This window comes from Akebia trifoliata, chromosome 3, assembly GCF_017979445.1.
Source record: "Akebia trifoliata isolate Shusen 1 chromosome 3, ASM1797944v1, whole genome shotgun sequence".
In the NCBI taxonomy this organism is placed as follows: domain Eukaryota; kingdom Viridiplantae; phylum Streptophyta; class Magnoliopsida; order Ranunculales; family Lardizabalaceae; genus Akebia; species Akebia trifoliata.
In genome coordinates, this window is record NC_141377.1 from 58,833,975 (window position 1) to 58,848,583 (window position 14,609).

The window sequence follows — 14,609 nt, forward strand, 5'->3', positions numbered from 1 at the left end:
CAATGACACAAGTACCCAAAGAAGAGAAGTAAAATGCACCCGTAAGTTTCAGTTAGTGTGGTGGTATGGTGCTTGCAACCAAGCATTACTCAATATAGGGACCTTACGAATTCAACTCAACTATGATAGAATTATGCTGAAATGGCCTCAAGATTTGACCTAATGTCCCACACCTTGACATGAAAGTGCATGAGAATCATAAATGCTTTTCCTCGAGAAACGTGTGAAAAAGTATATATGGTACCTCGAGGTCACTCCAGCACGACTTGTTATTATGATATCTGTCTTTCTACCTTATTTGTAAGAAGTTGGTTTTTAATAATTTTGGATTTTGGCAAAACATTTTTCAAAACATGGGTTAAAAGTTTTGAAATGGGCTGATTTTTGGTGAGGACGATCTCTACGGTGAGGAGATCATCATCACCAAAAATCAGCCCATTCCAAAATTTCTAACCCCATCAAAAATGGTTTACAAAAAATGGACGGTCCACGATTTTTCAATTTGTAAACATGGGACTAAAAGTTTTGGAATGGGCTGATTTTTGGTGATATATAGGATTCCGTTCAGCATCAAACATTTTGGCCAACATTTTAGCCAATCATTTTTGTCCGACATGGGTTAGAAGTTTTGAAATGGGCTGATTTTTGATGAAGATGATCTCTATGGTGAAGAGATCATCCTCACCAAAAATCAGCCCATTCCAAAACTTCTAGCCCCATGTTTACAAGTTGAAAAATTGTGGACCGTCCATTTTTTTGTAAATCAATTTTGATGGGGTTAGAAGTTTTGGAATGGGCTGATTTTTGATGATGATGATCTCCTCACCGTAGAGATCATCCTCACCAAAAATCAGCCTATTAACCCATGTTTTGCCAAAATGTTTGGTGCTGAACATTTCTTATATATATATATTTGAGAGAAGTTCATTAGGAAGTTTTGCACTCAAATATGGAAGTTGAACTTCTTGAAGTGGTAAGTGTGAGCGTTGTCAAGAAAATAACAAAATTAAATATCTGAGGAAATCTAGAATTACCACCACCATAAGCAAATATCTATATTAGAGATTTGATGGAAATCACAGATTGTGTGTACTAAATTAGGAACCCACATCATAATTCTCAACTTTTATACTCTTTTTCCTATCAAGGAAGTAGTTATGAAGACATCTTAATGGGATAATGATCTCCCACAACAATAGCCACCTCATCTATTACCAAAATTCGTTAGCATAGATAATCATCTTCCATCCAATTATCTGAGAATCTAAAACTCTCTCTCAGAAAGGGAAAAAAAAAAAGAAAGTTGTAATGGAATGGTCGTTGATGCGACATGTGAACCGCATCAATCTCTTTAGGAGACTTATCCAATTCCAAGCTAAGAGCATCTCCATTGATTTCTTCTTCCTTTTATCTTAAAAAAAAAATAGAGAAGAAAAACCATATGAAGATGCTTAAAAGATAAGTGTTATGGTGGTATTCTCTTTTTTTAAGTAAAAGTCATTTTTATTATCGAAAACGAAAAGTCATTTCTTTAATTAAATCATCCCATAAAAAATATGAATAGTATAATGATATATATTATTATTTATGAACAATGTTAATTAATAAAATAAGTGACACAAATGTAATTACTTGTGATATAACAAAATGAAAATATTATGAGAATTTTTATTTTTAGGACATTTTTCTTGTAAATAAAAAATAAAAAAATCAAACAAGAAGCAAATTTATTCCACTAAAAAGATGATTTAATGACTTTTATTTTCAAAAATTAAAATTTATCTCCTTTACAAGTAAGAAATTTAAAAAGAAATGACTCATTTTAAGTTCAAATATTTAGTTTATATGAAATATGAAGAACTTTATATCACATATATGTTTATTTTAAAATACAAAATAACCTTCAATCATGTATAATATAAAAAATAAATGACAAAATAAATTGGTTCCAGGTATTTGCGGGTACCCATCGGGTAGAAACTAATGGTTTCGGTTCCTTTCGTTTCGATTCCATATTAGACCGGGCTCTAATAGGTTCTAATAAAAAGAAAATCGAAATTAGGATTTTCGATTTTTGATTCTGATTCGATTTTGAGTAAATGAGTACCCATTGACACCCCTACATGTGGGGTTCAAGACCAAGTACGTAAAAAAGACAACCAAACACTCTCTCATTTATTTTAACGAGAGTTATCATCAATTCCTATTTGTCCTGGCTACCTACCTTACCTACAACTTTCCTTCTTAGTCACTTTAAGGACTATTTAATTGCACATGGGAAATGGATGTAAAATACAAGTTTTAGGTGTTTTTTTTTTTTTTTTTCATTAACTCAAGGAGTATCGCCCTTTTGGTAAGACTAATCTACTCGGCCGCATGCACCATCCCACATTGCTACATGTTACGATGGGTAAGTAGTCACGTTTATATGGAGGGGCATATAGAGAATCGAAGTCTTGAACTAAGGAGCACACCCTGAATTCAATTTCATGCCTAAAATGATTTTTACCCTTGATAGGAAAATGGATGGAAATACAACTATATGCTAATGTATGCTCACGATTACCTTACTCCAAAACTCAAAGCCGTAGTCTTAAAACTCGACTTCAATATCCATTGAGTCAAATTGAGAACTTATCAGTTGACTCGAATGAGTCAAATAAATTATATTAAATTTATAAATATTTAATTTTTGTTGCCCACAAAAATACTATATATATAACCGAATAATTTGCTCGAGTTTCATACTTGAGTAGATGCATTTTGATCCAACTTGACTGAGTTGACTTGATGACCGACAAGTTCATTGAATTTTGGGGCCAAGTCAATTCAAATTCCAACCTAGTCGATTCATCCTAAGTGAAAAGTCTATGCATTTTCCCATGACCATTAAGATTTTCGAATCGGTTGATCCAAATCCTAATTGAAACTTTAGGATTTTCTCTTGGGCCCCTGTGTGCGCATGTGAGCCCGCTCATTACTTCTATCAATTTTAAAGTTATTAGAAGTACAATTATTTCATAATTGCAAATCAATTCTTCTTCTAATCGACGTGGGATTAAAATTACTCAAAGCAAAAAAATCAATATTAACAACTAAAATTTAAAGCAATAAAGTAAAAAAAACATAAAGCAGAAAGAAAAGTTGTGATTGATTTACCCTGTGATTTAAATATTAGTTTAAAACTATTCAATATTAAAGGATTTTCAAATTCAACTCTCTAAATTCCAACAAAAATAAGATCATTTAATAACATTTTTTTAATTGTATTTGCAGAAGAAGCTAATCAATATATATTATACCATTTTAAATATTTGAATCTTAGACATTATGAATTATTATTATTGTCTTCTCTATTTTTATATTTTAATATTATTTATTAGTTTAAATTTTCAATTAAACACCTTGACTCACGTTCTAGTGTTTAATCATATATATATATATAGTGCATGGGATCCACAAATTAAAGCTCACCATTGAATAAGAATTGTGGGGTTGTTTGAGTTTATTTAGAGACAAGTTTGTTTTTATATTCTAATCCATCATTATTGGGAAGAGAACACAACCAAAAAGCACCTATCTTTCCTCTACAATCAAGTGAGTGACCATAAGAAGTCAAAATCGTGATTAATCCCTATAAATAACATAATGGTGATTGGTGACAAATAAAGTTGCCATCATCAGCCCGGGTGGACCACACCACACTCCCAATGTCCATACTGTTGGGTGGTTGCTAAGCTGCAGGGAGTTGGTCCTCCTGAGGATGACATCATCATTTTCGTATGTGAAAATAAACCTAATAAGAATATAAGATGGGTATTGGGTGGTGCATCATTTTCATTGCCTAATTGTGATGTTTACATGATGGGGGCACCACGTTTAGGTGGCTTAAATTCTGGTTCTATTGACAATTTTACCCTTCATTTTGAACTGATATTGCCACACCATATAATTTAGATTCTATGCACTCACATAAAGAGAATAAGAGACAATATGAAAAATGGTGAAATAATAATCAAATTGACCCTAACAAAAAGCTCTCCATAGACAATTTAAAATAGGCTAAACTTTTTTATTTGGTAGGAACCTACACAAAAAAAAAAAAATTTATTATGACTCAATAGAATCTTATCGAATTTAGTACTAAACTATCCAATGAAGCTTCGATTGATTTTTTATTAATTTCTAGTAGTCTCTAGGTTAGGAGTTGAAGTTTTCATAATCATTTATAGCTTGCTTTGTAAGTTTTAAAGATATTGCATCTTGCATATTAAAACCCTCATTGAAACCTTATGCAAAAAAAAGGAGAGAGAGAAGAACAATCTGGCACTTCCGAATTCAAATTTCAATTAAGAACCAGTTGTTTGGCGAGGCCTGAGCTCCCAGGTTTCCAAATAGAGACATCCGATAGAATCGAACACGAAAAAAAAGGAAGTGCGTTTGAAACATAGGATGAAAGTTCGGGAGGGTAGATAAGTGCAAAGAGTATATAGAAAAAGGTTTCAATTGGGGTGGTGGTGGGTATGTTGAGACTAGAGGAATTTTAGGAAGACACAAAGAGTAAGTGGGTACATAAAGTCTAAAAAAGTGGTTGCAAGTAGACCACCCCATAATTATATGTAGTGACATTTTGTTGTTATGTAACCACACCTCTTGGGTTATTTTGAAGAATCCCACCAGATTTTGGTGGAACTTAGAGATATTCATGTGCTTTCAAATTGATGACATATCCTTTGACTTTGATCTATCGTGAGAGATTAATGTAAAATAATTGAAATACTCTCATCTTCTACTTTTTCAAAAAATAAAGATAATAGGTTTTGAGATAGAGAAAAGAAAAAAGGGTTTTTTAGTTAAGAAGTGGAAGAAGATGGGTTTAAAGGTGGAAGAGGTTCAATAGGCTAAACAAATATACTACATGTTGAAGACAAAGGCTCCGGAAATACTATATTAGTCTCTCATGTAAGACTGAGGTCTAAGGATTGATCATTCCTTTGAAATTAAATAATATAGAGGTATTTATAATTTCACCAAATTTTGAGGGGTACTTCAGAGTTATATCCATTTAAGGCTCCGGGTGTATTTTTAGTTTGTTTTTTTATCCTCCTAAGAAAACACGAAGAAGAAGAGTGGTGTATAGTTCAAATATATTGGAGTGCTAATATAACAACCGTATTTTTAGAAAATAAAATAAAATAAAATGAAAAGAAGTGGAATCGTCAATCACAATCACTAATTGCATAAAGTTGGTGTTGTATTAGTAAAAATTGGTGTGCCAATAGCATCTCTCTAAATAAATAATATTTCACATTTATCTATAAGATAATTCACTCTAATTTAAGTGGAGTGTGTACATTGCACATTAATTAAAATTGACTAAGTTGGTGAACTTAGCCCGTTAGGTCTATATATCCCACGCAATCTTCTTTCTTTTATTATGGTTGGAAAACATCCATCATGTCGTTTTGTTGAACTTGTGGATAATGCATCCGAAGTCTCATTCTGATGTGGGTCTAGAATGGAAACATATGTTAGAAATTAAATGCATCACTTGACTTTAAATTTAATTTTTCAAAAGATTCTAAATTATATCTTTAAGTATTATTTAGGTATATTTCATAATCAATCATGTCCAACTTTATGAAATATTTGAAATTTTTAATGATATATTATTTATTCTAAAGAAAATAAAAAATTATCAATTTCATCGAACCATGCCATGGGGTGGAATAAAGAAATCATACACTTACACTTGGTTTAGTGCATACTAAAGGCATTTTGCCCATCCATCTTATTCTCATTAGAGTCGTCCTGGAGTGACCTCAAGCTGGAACTTCATATTGCACTTCTTGACCTGAAAGTGGATAGGAATCATATATATTTTTTCAATCGTATCTCGATGAAAATATCTATAGTTCTCATACACTTTCACATCAAGAAGTGTGATATGAGGTTCGAGCCAAAGTCCACTTTAACATTATTCTTCTCATTAGAATAATGATTTTCTGACTCCCCCTCAGACATATGTGCAGTTGTATATCCTGAAGAAAAAAATATATGGTTCTATATACATGCCATGTCAAGAGGGGAGTATGTCACAGATTATCATACGTCTTCTCATTATCTGTGCGACAAGAAATAATCACAAGCTTGAATGGGACAAATGTCAAGAAAATAATACTTTGAATGTGTAATTTTGGGGTGTCTACAATAATTATAATGGATTATGTTCGGAATGGTCTCAAACCTATAATATCTTTAGTGGTTTTTATTTTTATTCTTTGTCGATCACAAACACCTTGAAATCATTAATGTCCCACATCCAAACTTGTAGTAGATATTGTTTTTAGTGTTAATGTCATCGTAAGAAAAGTAGAAGAAGAAAAAGAAGAGTGGTGTATAGTTCGAATATATTGGAGTGCTAATAATAACAACCGTATATTTTAGAAAATGTTGTGCTACATGCAGTAATTATGATGAATAATACAAAAAGAGAAAAACAAGAAAGTAATAAGAACACACATATTTAACGTGATTCGACGGTGTGCCTACATTTATAAAAGTGAGGAACTGAATTTCCACTATATATCAAATTAGGGTTACATTGTACTGTACCACAGGGGTGTTACCCCCGCACTCCCAACCTATTAATCGTCCCTCATAATAAAATAGTAAATTACATCATAAATCCTAAACTCTATCGAGGGCGTTGCCTCCACTTCACTCTAGCATCCGCCTACTTTCTCTATATACCTGTTCCACTCAATATGAGTCACATACTACAATAAATAAATAAAAATGGAGTCGTCAATCATAATCACTAAATAAATAAATAGAACTACTATTGCTATACTAATTTTTACTAATGCCACACCAATGCCTATACAGAAAAATTGCACAAGTTGATGTTGCATTAGTAAAAATTGGCGTGCCAATAGAAACTCTCTAAATAAATAATATATCATATTTATCTATAAGATAATTCACTCTAATTTTAGTGGAGTGTGTACATTGCACATTAATAAAAATTGACCAAGTTCATGAGCTTAGCCGTTTGATCTATATCCCACGCAATCTTCTTCTTTTGGAAAACATCCTACATGTCGTTTTGTTGAACTTTTGGATAATGCATCCGAAGTCTCATTCTGTTGTTGGCCTAGAGTGGAAACATGTGCTATAAATTAAATGCATCACATGACTTAAAATTTAATTTTTCAAAAGGTCAAAAATTATATCTTAAGTACTATTTAGGCATATTTCATAATCAATCATGCCCAACTTTACAAAATATTTGAAATTTTTAACGATATATTATTTATTCTAAAGAAAAAAAAAATTATCATCTTCATCGAACCATGCCATAGGGTGGAATAAAGAAATCATGCACTTACACTTGGTTTAGTGCATACTAAAGGCATTTTACCCATTCATCGTATTCTCATTAGAGTCGTCCTGGAGTGATCTCAAGCTCGAACTTCATATTGCACTTCTTGACGTGAAAGTGGATACGAATCATATATGTTTTTCACTCGTATCTCGATGAAAATATCTATAGTTCTCATACACTTTCACATCAAGAAGTGTGATATGAGGTTCGAGCCAAAGTCCACTTTAACATTATTCTTCTCATTAGAATAATGATTTTCTGACTCCCCCTCAGACATATGTGCAGTTGTATATCCTGAAGAAAAAAATCTATGGTTCTATATACATGCCATGTCAAGAGGGGAGTATGTCACAGATTATCATACGTCTTCTCATTATCTGTGCTACAAGAAATAATCTCAAGCTTGAATGGGACAAATGTCAAGAAGATAATACTTTGAATATGTAATTTTGGGGTGTTTACAATAATTATAATGGATTATGTTTGGAATGGTCTCAAACCTATAATATCTGTAGTGATTTTTTTTGTTTTTTTGTCGATCACAAACACCTTGAAATCATTAATGTCCCACATCCAAACTTATAGTAGATATTGTTTTTAATGTCAATGTCATCGTGAGACATTGGTGTGGTACCTGCCAAATAACCTTGCACGCTTAAGTAAGAATTGAACTTAAATTTAGTGAATCATCAAAAGTCTTTTTGCTTATTATTTTCCACCTCTTTATAGGACTATTTATCTTGAATCCTAATTAGGCAATATCCTTCCATTTTGTCCTTCCCATGATCGATTAATGATTATCTATTTTTGTGAATTATGTTGTTGAATACACTTTTGGGTTGTTATCCTATCTTGAAGATCAGGTCATCCCAAGGTTGGATTCTTGTCAAGAAATACAAATCAATTTATTAATTGGACAAGGATATATTTAATATGAGGTCATATCTAACCCTGAGGTACCATTTTCCCTCTTAGGATGTCCCTACCCCATTTAGAACAAATCTTAAGGTGACTATATATTCATGGACCATGGTAAGTGTTGCATGGACCCAAGGACCATGTCAAGCCTAGAGTGATTGAGATCTTCATTTGGGTAATGTGGACATTCATGTTGATCCAAATGACACTTCAACGCTCTTGATTTTGTGGTTTGAAATGGATTTGAAAAAAACTATACACCATTGAACTCTCATTTAAAATTTAAGAATTTATTAAATTTTTTGTTTTTTTGTTTTTTGATGGGGGTTGGGGGGAGAGTTTATTAAATTTAATGTTCTATGTACATGTGGCACCCAATTGTATTTTTGACTACCACGTTGACATGTGATCCATAAAGATAGATGGTCCTTTGGTCTGTATAATCCAATCTCGTAACAGTTAGTGGGCCCCACACAATAATGTAAATATGGCCCATAATTTATTGGTTCCAAATTGACCCAATAATAAGGCCTTCTTCAATCTTTTTTTGTAAAACAGTCATAATGTCCAAATCCATCACTTCACTTGTAGTTGGGCACAAAAAACGGCTTAGCCATCTTGTTATGGTCAAGGTCCCACCTACACATGCTTTTGATCGAAAGGTCATAAAGGAGTCGTGCCTTTCTGGTGCAGCTCACGTGTAAAGGCGCACTTTAATAACATTCAAGATTCTCCGAGAACAAAAAAAAAATTAAAGCGGGCGGCGCATTCTTTATCAGGGTTTCCGTGTTGCATAATAAATAAATAAATAAATTGAGAAAAAGACTAATTAAAAAATAAAAAATAAAGGATTGGTTTTTATTTTGGTTTTGTAAATAAAAGTATTTATTTCTCATAATAGTACCCCAATTTTAATTCTTATTTGATAGTTGTTAAGGTGAGTCTGACGAGTTCATATCTACTTTCGTTACATATCTTCAATTTTTAGGATATTTAAATAGAAGATTAATGATAAAGAGTCATGCTAGAGTGACCTTAGTGGGGGATGATTGGGGGACATCTTGATATGGTGACGCGTGTTTGTTCGTAGATGTATTTTACTCACATCTCTAAGAAATACATCTATGGGCATGTGCACACCATCACATCTAGATGTCCCTGTGTGTCCCCCATTCCCGCATTAATCAATGATAAATTGTAGTGGCAGAACATATGCGACTTCATTTTTTAGATTCTTTTAGGAGTTATGATCTTTTGTCTCACTTTTTTGTACGCTCCCTTAATAGAACCAAACGAAATCAAAAAGGTCTGTTCTTGAGCTTCCTAGGCAAAGGATTTACGGTGTCAGATTATCACGACTCTTCTTTTAAAATATGTGAAAATATTTTCTATCAATTTATTACATTTGGGATTTTTTTAAAAGAGTTTGATCTTTTCTCATGGGTGTTCTCTCTATCAACCACATCCCTTGGAAAAGATCGAATTTGATCAACCAAAATCATAATGAAAGAATTACCTTCAAATTATGATTTCTCCCTCTTAATCATCAAATATAATTTTATAGTCTTCAAAAGATATGATATTCCTTTTATCTTTCTCGATTAGGAGCTCATTTGGTCACTCACATGCATTACACAGGCACTCCACTAATGATAGGTCATAATACATGAACTTTTTTTTTATAAAGATGATGTAAGTGTTGAAAGGTACCTAAGGCCTACTTTTTCTTGTTTTTTGGGTACGTAAGTCATTTTGCTTGGAAACATAAGAACACTTTGTCATTTACTTCTTGTTTCAAATCGTAGTTATCAAAATTTATCAATCATATCTTGTCCATATCCTCCTGGATACATGCAATATCACATATATCAAATAAGATTAGATAAATCCATGTGAGTGGCCAATGAGGGGACTTGAACTCAAAACCTCTCATTTGTTGAAGGGAAGTCCTGATCACTATGCCCAAAAATCGTTGGTTATTAGACATGACTATGTCCGTCGTCGTTGGACCAAAAAGAACCTTTTTAACTATGTTAAACCAAATCCAAGGATTTTTCTAGTTTCCTATAGGTTGGATACAATGGATGGAAGAAAAAAAAATCTAAAAAATTTAACATGGTAGAATAGTCGAATAACATTGATCCATGAGGATTTTGTGAACCGAATTACACTAGGAAAAGTTAGAAAGACTTTTGTTTTTGTTCAAAATTAATTAGATTTTTAGGAGAGAATAAGATTTTACTTTATGATGCGAAAATGACTATCGAAGAGATTATATAATTTAAAAATAAATCTTTAATCCTAAGTAATCTTACCATTGAAGAGATTATGACATTCCATAGATAAGGAAGGAAAATGTTGCATAATCTAACTATTGCTTATTTTACAAGTAATAATTCATATACATATTTTTTTAAATCTTTACCAACGAAATGAAAGAAGGGTGAGTTTTGTTGTCGTTAGTTAATTTTTTTAAATTATAAAAATAACCTTTTGTTACTTTATTATCAACATTGCATATAAATTCATTTTAATTAAATTTTTAAATGACAAAAATATCATTGTTTTACCTAAAGTAACACAACACCTTATCTAAACTATCTATTTAATTTTTTAAAATTAATTATAAAAAAACAATGTTAATGTGTTATTCATTTGCAGAGACGAGTAGAGGGTAGGAGGAGAGACAAAGATGAGTAGAGAGAGTGTGAATGAGAGAAGAGAGAAGAAGCTCGACAATGGCGGAGATCGAGCTTCTGTCTGAGAGGAATTTTTTTTTAGAGTGGTTATTGGCGCCCCAACTTTTACTTGTTACCGTTAGTTGGTTGAAACGATGATTAAACGATAGTCAAAAACTGTCACAATTAACGATAGTCTTCATCAATCGTTTTTAGCGCAATTGTGACGTCGCAAAAAACGCAATATGATGTAGTGTACCTACCACCCACTATTATTTAACAAATAAAAATTGGCCTACTAGCCAATATTTTTATTTTCCAATGAAAAAAAAGGAAGTCACACTTGTTCTTTGGAAGCTCAAACTCCTTTACTAATATTCTGTGTATCTTTTCAATTAATTTGGAACAATCAAGCAAAAAAATTGAATGAGAAAAATAACTCGATTGATTCAAACTATGGGGTAGTCAATAGAATTTCTGAGGTTCAATTAAATTTGTTGGGTAAGGATTCTTGTCTATTGAATTTCAATAGTTAGGGTGTCTACAGAAATGTTTGGGATAAATAGTTTTTTCTTTGTTGAAGATGAGATTTTTTTCTTTATAGATTGATTTCATTTACTCACAAATAATAACTCAAGAAGTAACATACAATAGTGATTATGTGTGTGCACGTAAAATTCAACTATCGGAGCTTATTTTTTAGATAAGTAACAATGGGGTGTATAATATGAACATATATATACTAGAGTTTGCCCGTGCCTACAACACAGACATTCTCTTTCTATTTAAGGGGTAAAAAAAGGAAAGATAGTAACTCAACCCCACCATCAGGCCAAAGCTCACTAACCCAAGCGTGATCTTCTAAAATCGGGTTGAGTTCGGGTTAGCCTGCATTAGGTAATTTGGAGGATTTGGTCGGGTTGGGCTCGATGAATAACCCCAATTTCATTTTGATTAACAAATAAATTTTATATTTTAAAAGAATACAACTTCAAAAAGAAAACAACTAGTAAATAAAATCGCATACAACCTTCAAAACCATCATTGAGAAAATATTTAGACAATTCATACTAAACTAGGGATGTACATTCAGGTAGAACCGAACCGAAAATTTCGGGTTCGGGTTTTGTTCCAAAGACAAGACCCAAAACCAAATTGATTTTTTCGGGTCCAATTTCAATTTCGGGTAAATCAATTTTTTTTAAAAATTTTGAATTTTTTAATAAAACATTATATATATATGATTTTCAATAACTCATATTTTAAAATATATTATTACCATAAAATAGTTATTTTGTTATTGCCACTTGTATATAATACAAAATATAAAGATAGAATTTTTTTTCAATTGCCTATTGTATGTATAAAGTATAAAATAAAAAACATTTTGTTTGCTATTTTGTAACTATTTATTACAATAAATAGTTCCTTGTACAAATCATATATATAGAAAGAAACTTTCTTTTGATTGGTAACCATTTACTATTGTAAAATAGATACTTTGTTGCCATTTGTATAATTATATAGATAGAAGGGGGGGGGGGGTGTTTAGGTTTTAATCGGTTTGATTTCAATTCTAGCTCTCAGCTTGGTTTGGGTTTGATCCGATTTCCAAGGGTGGAAATTGAACCCAGAAATAATTTGATTTCAATTCGACCCAAATGGATTTTGATTCAATTTTCGAGTAATGATAATTTGTACGTCCCTATACTACACCAAAGCCTACATAGAATAAAAATAATTAAATAAAAAATCTATAACTGATATAAAATTATTTATATATTAATATATATCATCAGGTTTGGGTTCGAGGTCGGGTTTAAATATTCCAACCCAAGCTCAACTCATTTTCTACATAACTCGAGCCAGGCTCACCCAAGTTGGAGCCCTAGTTGTAGGGGAAGGAGGAAAGTAATAAAGTGAGATTTGTGGAGCCACAAATTGTAGTTGAATATGACGTTTATCCTCTGTTATTATGACAATGATAGGATCCACCATTGTGTTTTATCATATAAATATAAAATTCAGATATAATGGATTTCACATTTACACAATTAGGATTGTGTGTTATTTCTTAAGTGAATGGAATCCAACTCTTTACTAAGGTAGGATACAACTGCACGATTTAGATTGAGATTACATTTGAATTTAAGTTTAGGTATGAATTTCTTCACCATTTTGCTTTTTATAAAATAATGAGAAATAGGATTTATTTGTTTCAATTAAATGAAACTTAATGAGATTTATATAGATAAACACAAAATATTCTTAAATAAATTAAAATGATCTTCAAGAAACCTAATCTAATCTATTTAGTGTAATCTTGTCTAAAATATCCATATATGAATGATATGGTGTATCACATTATCATTTTAGGAAAGTTCTTTGATAACGCTATCAACTTTTGCTATCAAATTTTACGACTAAAAACAATTGTTAGAAACAACTATAAAAAATTGGAACACTGAAAAGTTTGTTTGATAGAGTCTTGTAAAAGTATTGTGTTGTTTACCAAAATTTGGCAATTATTTTTTGATATAACTACTGGATTCTACTGTATTATGATAAAATGATCAGAATACCTTTAATGCTGATAATGCACTCAAAATGCATAAACAATGACCAAAATATCCTAATAAATATATATAAATATAATAAATATATATTAAAAATTATAAAAATAATTATTTTAATTTAAATAAATTTATAAATTTTATAATTCTATCGAAATTTCGACAGCATCTCCTCTTAAAAATGAACATATAAAATTTTATTGATAAAGAAAATACTTGCATAATACACAATCCAACATCTACATAATATATAATATACATAACACATCTACATAATATCTCATTTATATTCTGACATCATTTAAACGTAAAGACACAAAATTCTTAACAAAAACTAACATTGTATACCGCTAACCACCCATCCTATCACTCAGTTGTATCTAATGTGCTGATGTTGGGATTATAAGCCACGCCAATATTCGAGCAAATCTTATTCCAATATCCCTAAATGCCTTTTTATCTATCCCATTTGTTCTTCATTTGTCCTCTATCATAGTAAACACCAATTTTTTTTTCGAAGTCCCTCATTAGGATTCCATTGGCAATCTTGTGAAGAACTTTATATGGTCTTCTTCTTTTCTTAACTAATTCATAGCATATCTCGATCAAAATTTTAAGTTGTTTGAGTGTCCAATCTACTTTCACATCCTTTGAAGTGTTATCCTCCATCTAACAAAGGTACAAAATAACTCTAAAAAACCTCATTAAATTTTATTTTAGAATCAATTACATGAAAATAGATTGAGATCATTTATATTTAAGGAAATTAACCAACAAATTTCATATTTTTTCATCAATCAAACCAAAATAAATCACCAAATTTCATTTATGTTTGTAAACTAAATAAACCACAAGATTTCTAAAAAAATCATCAATCGAACCAAAATTAATACACATTAAACCAAATATTAGTGGTTCATTTCGGTGTTTGATAAGTAGGTCAACAAATTTCAGATTCTTTCATCATCAAACCAAGATTAATACACATTAAACCAAATATTGGTGGTTCATTTTAGTTTTTGATAAGAGTACCAACAAATTTCAGATTTTTCC